General features: G+C 43.7%; 1 protein-coding gene across 1 annotated transcript in view; it reads left to right on the top strand.

Annotated features, from left to right (window-relative positions):
• CLDN10 (claudin 10) overlaps positions 1-11359 on the top strand; it is a 106344-nt gene that overhangs the window by 79059 nt on the left and 15926 nt on the right. The window lies entirely within an intron of this gene.

Below are 11359 nucleotides of genomic sequence, written 5' to 3'. Positions count from 1 at the left end.
GTCACAAGCTGGCAGAGGGTAGATTCAGACTAGACATCAGGAGGTGCTACTTCACTGTCAGGGCGGCTAGGATCTGGAACCAACTTCCAAGCAAAGTGGTGCTGGCTCCTACCCTGGGGGTCGTTAAGACAAGGCTTGACAATCACCGTTTGACCCCAGTATTCTTTCCTGCCATGACAGGGGGTCAGACTTGATGATATGCTCAGGTCCCTTCCGACCCTACTAACTATGAAACTATGAAAATAAGCTTGCCAATAGTGACAGCGCAATTGGTATTATGCACTGCCTTGACCGTATTAGCCCCGTTGTTGGTGACCACGAACCCACAGGTGAGCTCGCCCTGCCCAGCAAGCCATCCCTGCATCATGCAGTTCATGCCCACCGTGTGGGACCCATCCATCACCTCCGCTTGAAGGAGAGCCCACTGATACCTTGACTGATCACACCAGTGCCCTGTGAGGGAGAGGTAGTCATGATCTCCACCCTGGCTGCTCCAGATGTCCAAGGTGAAGTGCAAGGCTACCTGCAGACCTGCCTTCCACAGCTCCTTCTTCCCTCTTTCCCCACTCTTCTCCCTCCCTCTTCTCAGTTTATGTTTCCTGCAAGCCTTCCAAATCTCCAAATTGATTCAGAAACTTCCGAATTGATTCAGACCTTTTAATGGGTCTCCTGATTTGATTCAGATTTGGAGATCTGGCAGCCAAATTGGGCCACATCTCCTCCAAATCAAATCAGCTACCAAAGCTTTGCACAGCCCTTCTTTCCACCTCTTTAAACTAATGGCTGAAATAAGGGTGGCCTTTAGATACACTTTCATGCTCACCTGATATATAAATAAATAAACCATTCTACACTTTTCCTGAGTCTATTTGTAGGGCAAAAATCCTTAGTGATCCATTGTCCCTTTTATGTTTTTAACATATCCCAAAATATTGCCAAAAAAAGGAGGAAAGGTCCAAAAGTACAAAATTCCTTTTAGAACTATTATAAATTAGCATAGGCTTACCTGAAAATACATACGTACATACATACTCACACACACACACACATACATAGATATATATAGATATATATCTATATCTCTCTATATAGATATAGACATATATCTTAAATAACTGGAAATTTGGGATTATCTGTTACTACAAGGCCATCCAACTTGTGGCCTGCAGGCTCTATCTAGCCCAAAAGGGTTAACATGAAGCCCCTGGCATCTGGCCACCATTGTCCCCATTGCTCTTGTTGCTCTGGTAGCTAGGGTCTCTGGGACAGAGCAGCACAGCTGGAAGGGGCACATTGATCTTCCTGCTCATGCATCAGCAGTGGGGGAGTTTGTACTGCTTACACAATGGCAACAGTAGGGATCCCATGTGGCATGTGGCCTCCACGGCATGCAGCCTGCACAGTGTGGGCCTCAGGGGCCCGTGGCTTGTGCAGCATGCAGCCCCCAGATGCTCACAAGTGTGACAGCCTTGTGTTACTGCAGCTATGCCTACTGGTCTGCACATCCACATTTTACTTTTATAGCCATTAGTTCCCTGAAGTGTGCTTCCAGTTAAAATATAAACATAAAGGGGCAAATCAATCCTTTGTGCAACTTCTTTGAGTTTAATCAAGTAGCTGAATCAACCAGGGATGACTGGTTCAGTATCTTTCTCAGGACAACCTTTGGTTCAAAGCCTTCACTATTTGGTTCTGACCTTTCTCTAAAGAGCAGCTCTGTATTTAAAGTTCCATGTGTTAAAAGCTGTGACAGACTGCTGGTAAGTGTAAAATAAGCAGTAAGATGTATAATGTGTTGTTTGGAGATTGGATGGCTACCTTTCAAAAGAATTGTTCCCCTGTTATGCCCAATTTAAAAGGAATAACAATGATCAAACCATGTCTAAATTCAGTTTTTGATACAGAAACGTATCTTTGAATATATTGCCCTAGGTATGTGTCTGAAGAAGAACATCTGTGATGAAAGCAAGTGGTTACTTTATTCTGCTGCCCTGAATCAATAGCAATGAAAAGTTATCTGGTAGAAGTTCAGTTCTTTAAAATGGCACCATGAATTCTGAGTTATAGTTCTGCATTCCTGTAAGATAAACCTCTAATGGCATTCCCAGTTGTAGTTTTTGCTTTGCAAATCATTTCAATTTTTAGAGCTAATTTGGAGCTCTGGAAAGGCACCAGGTTATTAGCATCCCACAGCTGCGCACAGTCTGAAGTGGCAGTTGAGGTTAGCTATGGTACACGAGACAATAAATCTAGGATTGACAGCAGGGTAACTCTGAAATTCAGCTAGGTACTGATCAGCAACTAAAGGTATGAGCAGGTATTCATTTGTAGTGCTATGAAGTGTCTTGGTACTTTGTAGCACTACAAAAATATTGCACTATGGTGGGGGTGGCAGGGTGAGGCATTCAGCCATTCCAGCCTCCTGGCTGGGGAGCTACTAAGCTTCAAAGGCAAATTCTCCAGGCATATTTACCAGTATGAATGTAATGTTTACGCATAGCTTAAATCATTCAACTTTCAGGGCACATTTTAAGGACAATCTCATGATTCTGAAGGCTGTTTCATACTGAGGGCAATTGGTGTTTTACAGAAGTGCACAATTCCATTCTATTCCATTGTATGAAGCAAAAGCATTATTACATTTTGTCCACTCATTCCACCTTGTTAGATAGGACACATTTTAGAACTCAACCAATAAATAAAATCTTTGCCTGAATAAATTTACCATATTTTCTCACATACATACAATACACAGCTTTCTCCCAAAATCAGGTCCCCCAGATTGGAGGAAGCTGTTCTCTTCACTGGAAAGAGAACTGCCATGCAATTGCCTAGATGGCTGCCAAGATGAGGGAAGTCTTTTGTTAACCCTTGCCCAGCTGTAGCTATTAGCTGTGCACTGGAGCTTGTGCATGAAGCAGCAATTGAGCTACTGGTAGTATGTTGATAAGGCTTGTGATATAGAAACAACACTTTATTTACAGGAACCATTGGTGCATGTGCATGTGCATCCCCTGAGCATTGCAGTGCACCCCTGCAAAAAGGCACCACAGGCAGTGACCGCTGCCCCCCACAACTTGCCCCCCACTGCCAACACCACTGGTACCATCTGCAGGAGGTCTGTGTTCGATGCCAGCCGCTGCCGCCACTGCCAGCAGTGTTCACAGGTGGTCGCCAACCACCAGTCAGCGCTCGCCACCCTCCCCCCCCAAACTGCCAACAGTGCTGTGGCAGCTCCCCACTTGCCTCCACCATGCTCCTGCTGCCGACAGTGCTACCACTGCCCCCCAGCTTCCAGGGGCATGCAGCATTCATGACAGGAACTTATATTAAAAACCTACATACGGTAAAGAACTAACACTCTCCTTGCAAGGGTCCAGGGCCCAACTTTGTGTGACACAGAGTAACTCCTCCTGGAAATACAGTCTCCAGGAAGTATGGCATCCCAGGAGACAATCTGAGTCTGGTAGCTGATGACACTTCGTGGGCACTCTGTATCACACACAGAAGAGTGATATCTAAAAGCTTGCCTATGTCTATGCCAACCATACAGATGATTAAATAAAACATATCTCCTACAAGAATTCTTGCCTATATGTCATACAGTTGGGTATAACTGAAAAAACCCTCTTATTTTTCTACATTCGGCCTTCCAAAAAAGCAAGCTGTTTGTTTGATTTGGGGGAGCGTTGTATGCAAGAAAATATGGTAATCTCTGCTAAATAGGTTCTGATCTGCTCATGTGTAGCAAGACCAAATTCTGTGCTCAGAAAACCTTCGAAAACTATACCTGTTTTGTTTGCCAAGTGGAATGTAAAGTGAGAGATATATTTTGCAGATTTCCTGTTCAGTGTGTTAAACAGGTTATCTATTTTTAAAAGCATTGTATTTAAATGTTCCAAGGAACAGCCTAGGCTTTTTAAAATATATATATATATATAGGGCAAAGCTGAAAACAAATCATTAATCTCAGTGTCAAAAACCAAGGTCTTTATTTTCAAAAAGACTGTAGGGAATTGATCTGAGGAAATTTCTTCAACGATATGTCATTTTTCACTGTTTTAAAAACCTTGTATGTTAGCATTTCCTTTGAAGTCAAATAATTCTCATGAAATATAAATTCCTGTCCTAACATTTTTTTTTAATTTGGATGATTACTTTCACATTTTTTTAGATTAACTTGATTGTTGATAGCTTAAAAAACAATTGCAATTTCCTAAGTCAAAGAAGAACTATGGATTAAGAAGTGTGCACCTACTGTGAAAGATCTTTTCCAAGTTGCATAGCAAAGATAAAATCAAGAAAGTATCCATTTTACTTGATTTTATTCAGAGATGAATGTCCTGCTTACATCTTTTTCATTTTATTCTGGAGATGGCCATTTCTAACTTCCGTTTGCAATATGTGATTTATCGGAATACTCTATGACTCAAAGAAGTTAATTCTTCAATACTACTCAAATAATGATTTCTGTTTTCTGTGGCCAGGTGCTCTTTGCATCCTGAAAATCATGACGCTAAAGACCCAGGAAAGAATTTCAGGTGGCCCTACTACTGATGATAAAATGAAAAGAAATCTGAACCTAGTACACAGGCATGACGACCCTGTTCTATTTATTTTGGCTGAAGAACAAATAATGTTGTCATCCAAGATTTAATTTATGAGGCAATGATGACTGCTTGTGATTTTACCCCTACATATTCAAATAATATATTGTATTTCAGACTCGGCAACAAAAACGTTTCAGGACTCCTTTATGCAAAGTAATATATTTTTGTATATTATACAAGATTATCAAACTGTTTCAAGGTCATTTGCATCCTGTGTATAATAAGAATGATAATTCTAAAAACTGTAATGTTAGGTCTCCTAAATGCCTATGAGACTTTTGACAAGAAACTAGTAGCAAGGTCTGCGTTTTTAAAAAGGAAGGTACACATTTATTTACAAAATACACATAAATTACACATGTTATAAATCCACAGAGGGGAAAACTATTGCTAAAGAACATAAATTAAATTCAGTAACTGAGGCACCACATTATATGGGTTTGAATGGTCCCCAGTAGCAGCTTTATCCAGGCAATATAACAGCAATATAATCACAAAGTGACAAAAGTCATGGAAGAATGCATGAAGGACCACATTTGAACTAAGAGTTCACATGCCTTACAAGGCACACATAAAAATATATGCCCTTCAGGGCTGCTATCAGAACACCTACTACTAGCTATGAATCAAAGAAGATTGCCCATATTATATTGATACATAATCAGACGCTACTGACAGTCAATCTGCCATGCCAGCACAATTCTAGTCCATTTTTAGGTGCTTTCTAAAATCTACTGCTGCTATCTCAGCCTTGCCCAAATTGATCCTCAGCCAGTCGGTCTTCTTTCAGGATCCAGGTTTCTGTGGACATTGAGTCATCCATTCCCTTGCAAAAAAGGGATCAGCTGTAGTAGGGATTTACAGCAGGTTGGGATCCACAACAATGTCACCTATAAAGTTTTATTAGCCTTTCTACAGCTCTTATACATAACCTGACCAAACAGGGTGGGAAACAAAGCAGAGACTGCATTTTCTGCCATAGAAGAGTACTTAAGATAGATAAATAGATTGCTTATAATCAGGGTTCCTAGTTTTCTCTGATAAAAAAAATCCCTAATTTTCGGATCAAAAAAAAGTAACCCAAAATCCACGCTTTCCCATAGTTGAAATGCATATATATATATATAGTAGTGGTGTTTCCTTTTAAGCATGGAAAATGTGGATTTTGGGTTACTTTTTTTAATCTGAAAATTTGGTGGGGGGGAACTTAACAGAGAAAACCAGGATCCCTGCTTATAATCATTCACATGAACAGGAGCAAAATTACTTTGGTGTAGTTCTGCGTAGGACCACATTTCTGCACTCAGCACCTCAGAATCATTTATGTGAGCAATCAGCATAGACCTACTTCTCACTTACATGAAGGTCACTTTACAAAATTCTAGCAATCAACAAGGCAGTATACAACTTGTATTTACACTCATGTTAAGCCCTCTTTACTCTAGAAGAGACACATAATATTGCCCTAGTGCTCATGAGAATCAAGCCCACATTATCTTCATCATCTATAAACAAGAGGATATAACAGTACCTATAATTTCTGCCCTGCACCAGTTAAGGAAATCCAAATCCTGCCAATAATATCCACAGTTGCTTCATCCTTGTTTCTACAATGATTAACCCCCACCCAAACCAGGAGGGTTGATACCAGTCTGTAGTTGGTGAGATCATCCGGAACAAAAATTGATTTGTTGGGTGGAGGTTTCTCTAGTGCTCCTTGACGCACATCTAACAAACCAAACCTTCACACAAAGGTCAGGTCTACAGAGACTCCAGGAAACTTTAAGTGCACCTAGACCGTCAGCTGAAAGCGTGTGAAAATGCCTCTGGTCTACGGCCAGCAGCCATCAACCCTTCCAAGGTGGCAGCTTAGTAGTGACAGCTTCTGGCTGGCACCAAACTTTCTGCTACTGCATCAAGTAAGCATAGAGAAGGCCAAAGAAGCACTGATAACTTCCACCAGACAAGGGGCTACTCTCTCACTACAGGCCTCACTTCAGTAGAAGAGACACGTTCCCAATGCACTAGGGCCCCAGATGTTTTCATATCTCTAGTGAACAAGAAGGCTGAAACTTACACAGACAATGACCCGTGCTTGCCCCCTTCACATGCCTTGTACCCATGGATCAAAAAAATTATCCAAACCAGTGCATTTTGATTGAGATGCCAAATTAATTTTAACAGCTACAAAGTAATCGGCTAATTCCATCTCATCTCATTCATTCTCCCTGCATAGGGGTGGAGGAAGGAAAATGTGATTCAATTTCCAAGTGAAGGTAATTGGCATAAAGCCAGCTATCCACTTCCCAAAACAGTTCAAGTGTACATGACATGAAAAAAGAATAACACAAAAGAAATGTGTTTTTCATTCTGGCCCTTTATTTAAGAATAAAGTTTCTTAAAATTCTTTATTTTGTAAAGGACACACAAACAATCCCAGCCAGATCATGAGAGACTACAGGGCTCTGGGAGTGGGGTTTAGGGGGTTGGGGACATAGACAGTCTTTTCCTTGCTTCTCCCAGTTGTGGGTCATGGGCTGAGGAGGGAGAGACAGGTTGAAGTAGTCAACCAAAGAGACTTCCATCCTTTATAAGTCTCTCTTTTGAGGCATAGGAGGTTCTCAAGTTCCCTGCTGAGCCAAGGGGGTTGCCTCATTATGGTGCTCCATGACCAGTGCCATCCCCCAAGCTCTGTCCTTGGACTAGTTCTCTTTAACATCTTTATCAACTATGTGGACATTGGTGTCAGAAGTGTACTGGCTAAGTTCGACGATGACACTAAACTTTGGGGCATAACGTCCACACCTGAGGAGAGGCTAGTGATCCAGGCTGACTTGGATAAACTCAGTAAGCGGGCGGATACAAACCTGATGACGTTCAGTACCAATAAATGTAAGATACTCCACCTCAGAAAAAAAACCCTGCAGCATACTTATAGGCTTGGTAGTGCTACGCTTGATAGAGACTTGGAGAACATGACTGACCACAAGATAAACATGAGCCACCAATGTGATGTCGCAGCTGGTAAAGCAAACAAAACCCTGGCTTGCATTCATAGATGCTTCTCAAGTAAATATCAAGATGTCATCCTCCTGCTTTACTCAGACTTGGTGAGGCCGCAGCTGGAGTAGCACATCCAGTTCTGGGCTCCACAATTCAAGAAGGATGTTGAGAAGCTTGAGAAAGTCCAGAGGAGAGCCACATGCATGATCAGAGGGCAAGAGAATAGGACTTATGAAGAGAAGCTGAAAGCCATGGGACTCTTCAGCCTGAAAAAGTATAGGCTCAGGGGAGACCTGGTGGCTGCTTATAAGTACATAAGGGGTATGCGTCAGGATCTGGAAGAACGTCTGTTCACCAAAGTGCCCCAAGGAAAAACAAGAACTCCTCCAAGACCATTTTAGGCTGGACATAAGAAAAAAATTCTTTACTGTCCAAGCTCCAAGATCTGGAATAGACTCCCTCCAGAACTAGTGCAGGCACCTACTCTGGACTCACTCAAGAAACACTTGGATGCTTATCCTGCTGGGATCCTATGACCCCAGCTGACTTCCTGCCCCTGGGGCAGGGGGCTGGACTTGATGACCTTCGAGGGCCCTTCCAGCCCTAACGTCTATGAAATCTATGAAATTATGCATTTATGCTGATTTAACGTAAAGGGGTCTATACCATGTGACTGCACCTCAGCTGATCCATTTCACTGTTCTTTGTGTCTGCTCCTATCCTGCAGCAAGTGAAATCAATAACCCAGCCCTATCTCATTCAAGGGTAAATTGGCCTGATTTAACCTCTACTTACCATGGGCTTGGAGCAGCCTGGTAAAACAGTAAACATGGATTCAGCTGAATTGAAGTAAGTCTTCCACCCACTGCTTTTTAAAGTAGTACAGGTGCTTCATCTGTCTAGACGAGTGGTGTTCAATTCAACGTTTCAGTCCCATGGGCCAGATATGTGGTGTGCAGCTGGTCTGTGGGCTGGATTGGGCCCCTCTTCCTTGGATCAGGCCCTGTGCTGCCCCAGTCCTGCACACCTATGTTGGGTCCTACGCTGCCTCCACCCAGCCCTGCAGGCAGCACACCACCTCCGCCAGCCCCACACAGCCAGAAATTTAGCAGCAGAGGAGCAATGGTTAACACTGCCATTCTTCCTTTCCATCAAATTTTCAAACCTGAGGGGAGACAAAGGACCAGATGACACAGATCTACAGGCCACATCCATCCTGCAGGCTGGGGTCAAGTACCCCTAACCTAGACTCTCAGGTTGTGACTGATTCCTATGCTCTGGCCATCTTCCCTGACTTCTGGTCCACTGAGTCTTCTAGAATTCACAGTGCTCTGTCTTCAGTCTTTGCATTCCCAAGTCCCTGAGACTTCCAGAAGATTTTCGATGCACTAGAAGTGAGGGAAGAAGGTCAGAGCATAAGCAGAATCAATCAGAATCTGGGGGTGCCTGTACATGAGCACAGAGGCTGCTTCATGTAATCGAGTCTGCTGGAGCATGGTAATTACTGTGCTCCAGCAGCCTCCCATGTCTCGTGTATCAGCATCGCCACACTTCATAATGGCAATGGGGGGGGCACTTGAACTAAAGCTCGTCAAATGAGTTTTAGTTCAAGTGCCCCGCCATCATTTCGAAGTGTGAGGACAAGGATACATGAGATGCTGCAGCACTTGAATTCGAGTGGCTCTCAGAGAAAATTTACTGCTGAGACAATTTCAGGAGACCCCCTCCAGGCATTGGGTCTGCTGGGGCAGTATGGTAGAGTAGTTAAGGTATCTCACTAGGCTCTAAAGGCATGCGCTGAACTATGCTCCACCCCTCATTGACCCCGCTATAGCTGGGAACCTAGTAATTCAGAATGGGACATTAAGGGCAAGCAGACATGATGATACCTACATCCTTCCCTCATGTGCCACTGGCTGTAGAACTGGCCTGCCGTATCCAAAGTAGGCTTGGGCAGACCTCTTTTGGGCATGCTTGTTACTGACAATTTCCTCCCCGCACCTTCAAAAGAACTCTCCGAAAAGCAAGAAGTCCAAATGTAATCATAGAAAGTTTGTTCTGTTTTTTATTGCTTTAAATAGCACTTTAGCCCTATCCTTTTTCTAACTTGAGCTTCTCTTAAAAGACTTGAGAGACAACAATGTTCCAGTGCTGCTGCTATGTGTAACCCCTCTGAGGCCTTGCCTACACTGAAAAATTGACTGGCACAGCTATTTCAGAATAATCTCTGCAAGGCACTGCTAGGTAGATTATCCCAGTTATTGCTTTTCATAGGAGAGATGTATATGTAAATCCTTGGAGGCTTTGAAGACCTGCTAGACAAAGTGACAAAGTGATGGTCCTGCTTTGAGCAGGGGGGAGAGGGATGACAACAGCCCGACGAATGGGATTACATGACCTCCTGAGGTCCCTTCCATCCCTCATTGTCTATTGATAAGGACTGTACAAAGCTTAAGAAGCCCCAAGGCTGGTGCAGACCATAAATAATGTGATCCTGTGAGATCTGGCTTATTCTGCTGGATCAGCAGAAGCTGTATAAATCCCAAACTTAAGGAGTAAACTGGAGCATGGGTCCACCCATTCACACTTAAGTAAGGGAACGGATCCCAAAGGATAGCTACATTGTACCACGATTTGTAGGAGACAGTTTGCACTGGTGCAGTAGTTCTCAACCTTTTCAGAGCTGGGTAGCTCTCCGTCGACTCAAGGAACCTCTTGAAAAACCCCAGCTCTTTGATTTCATGTGGTATTATTTATGACCACAACAAGAGCATAACAAGAGCAATTCTTCTGTTACAAGAGAGCACAGAAAGCCACAGCAGGGCAGTGTGGTTTGGGCATGCTGAGTTCCTCTGGGCTTATCTAGTGAATCTGTAGCCAATGTTTGCACACCTTGCAGCACTAATGTGCGCGGGACCTTTAAAAGGCTCTCGTGGCACTGTCCCTGCTCGTGTACAGAAGCAGCACTCGTTCCCTCTTTAGATCATGTCATAGGTTTGGGCTGTTTTGGGGCCAAAATTGGACAGCTGCTCTCTCCCTCACACGTATACATGCATAAATTGAGGGTAATCATACACTCTCACCCTCCCCACACAAATCACACATGGTCTCTCACATACACATAATTACATACACACTCTCACACAGTCACGCACATTCTCTTACACAATGAAATGCACACGCAGTCATGCACACTCACACAATCATGCATGTTCTCTCTCACACACAATCTAAAACACACACACTCTTACAGTCTGTCATTCACACTTTCTCAAGCACACTCAAAGTCTCACACTCACACACACTCACACTCACACACAAGCACACATACCCTATCTCCCACAGTCTCTCACATACTGTCAGTCTCTCACACATACTTTCACCCAGTCTGCCACACGTGCACACATACTCTCTCACAAGCACACAAATCTCACCCATACTTTCTGTCACACACATACTCTCTCGCATACCCTCACACACACAGTGTCTCTCACACACACTAAAACACAGCCCCTCTCTTCCATACACATACTCTCTCACATGCAAACACACAGTCTCACACACACTCTCTCCCAGTTCCTCCCTCACACACTCACAAAAACTGTCTCCCCTACACACACACAGGCTCCCTCTCTCTCCCACAAACACCCCGTGTCTCATGCAAACACCCAGCCCCTCGCTGTCTCTCACACGCCCCGCCGCCCCGGCTGCAGGCGCAGGGCAGGGCAGTGCCGGGCCGGGCCCGT

This window comes from Crocodylus porosus, unplaced genomic scaffold, assembly GCF_001723895.1.
Source record: "Crocodylus porosus isolate Cpor-Errol unplaced genomic scaffold, CroPor_comp1, whole genome shotgun sequence".
NCBI lineage: Eukaryota > Metazoa > Chordata > Crocodylia > Crocodylidae > Crocodylus > Crocodylus porosus.
The sequence above is the reverse complement of the archived record's forward strand: the minus strand, read 5'-3'. Positions and strand labels throughout refer to the sequence as shown.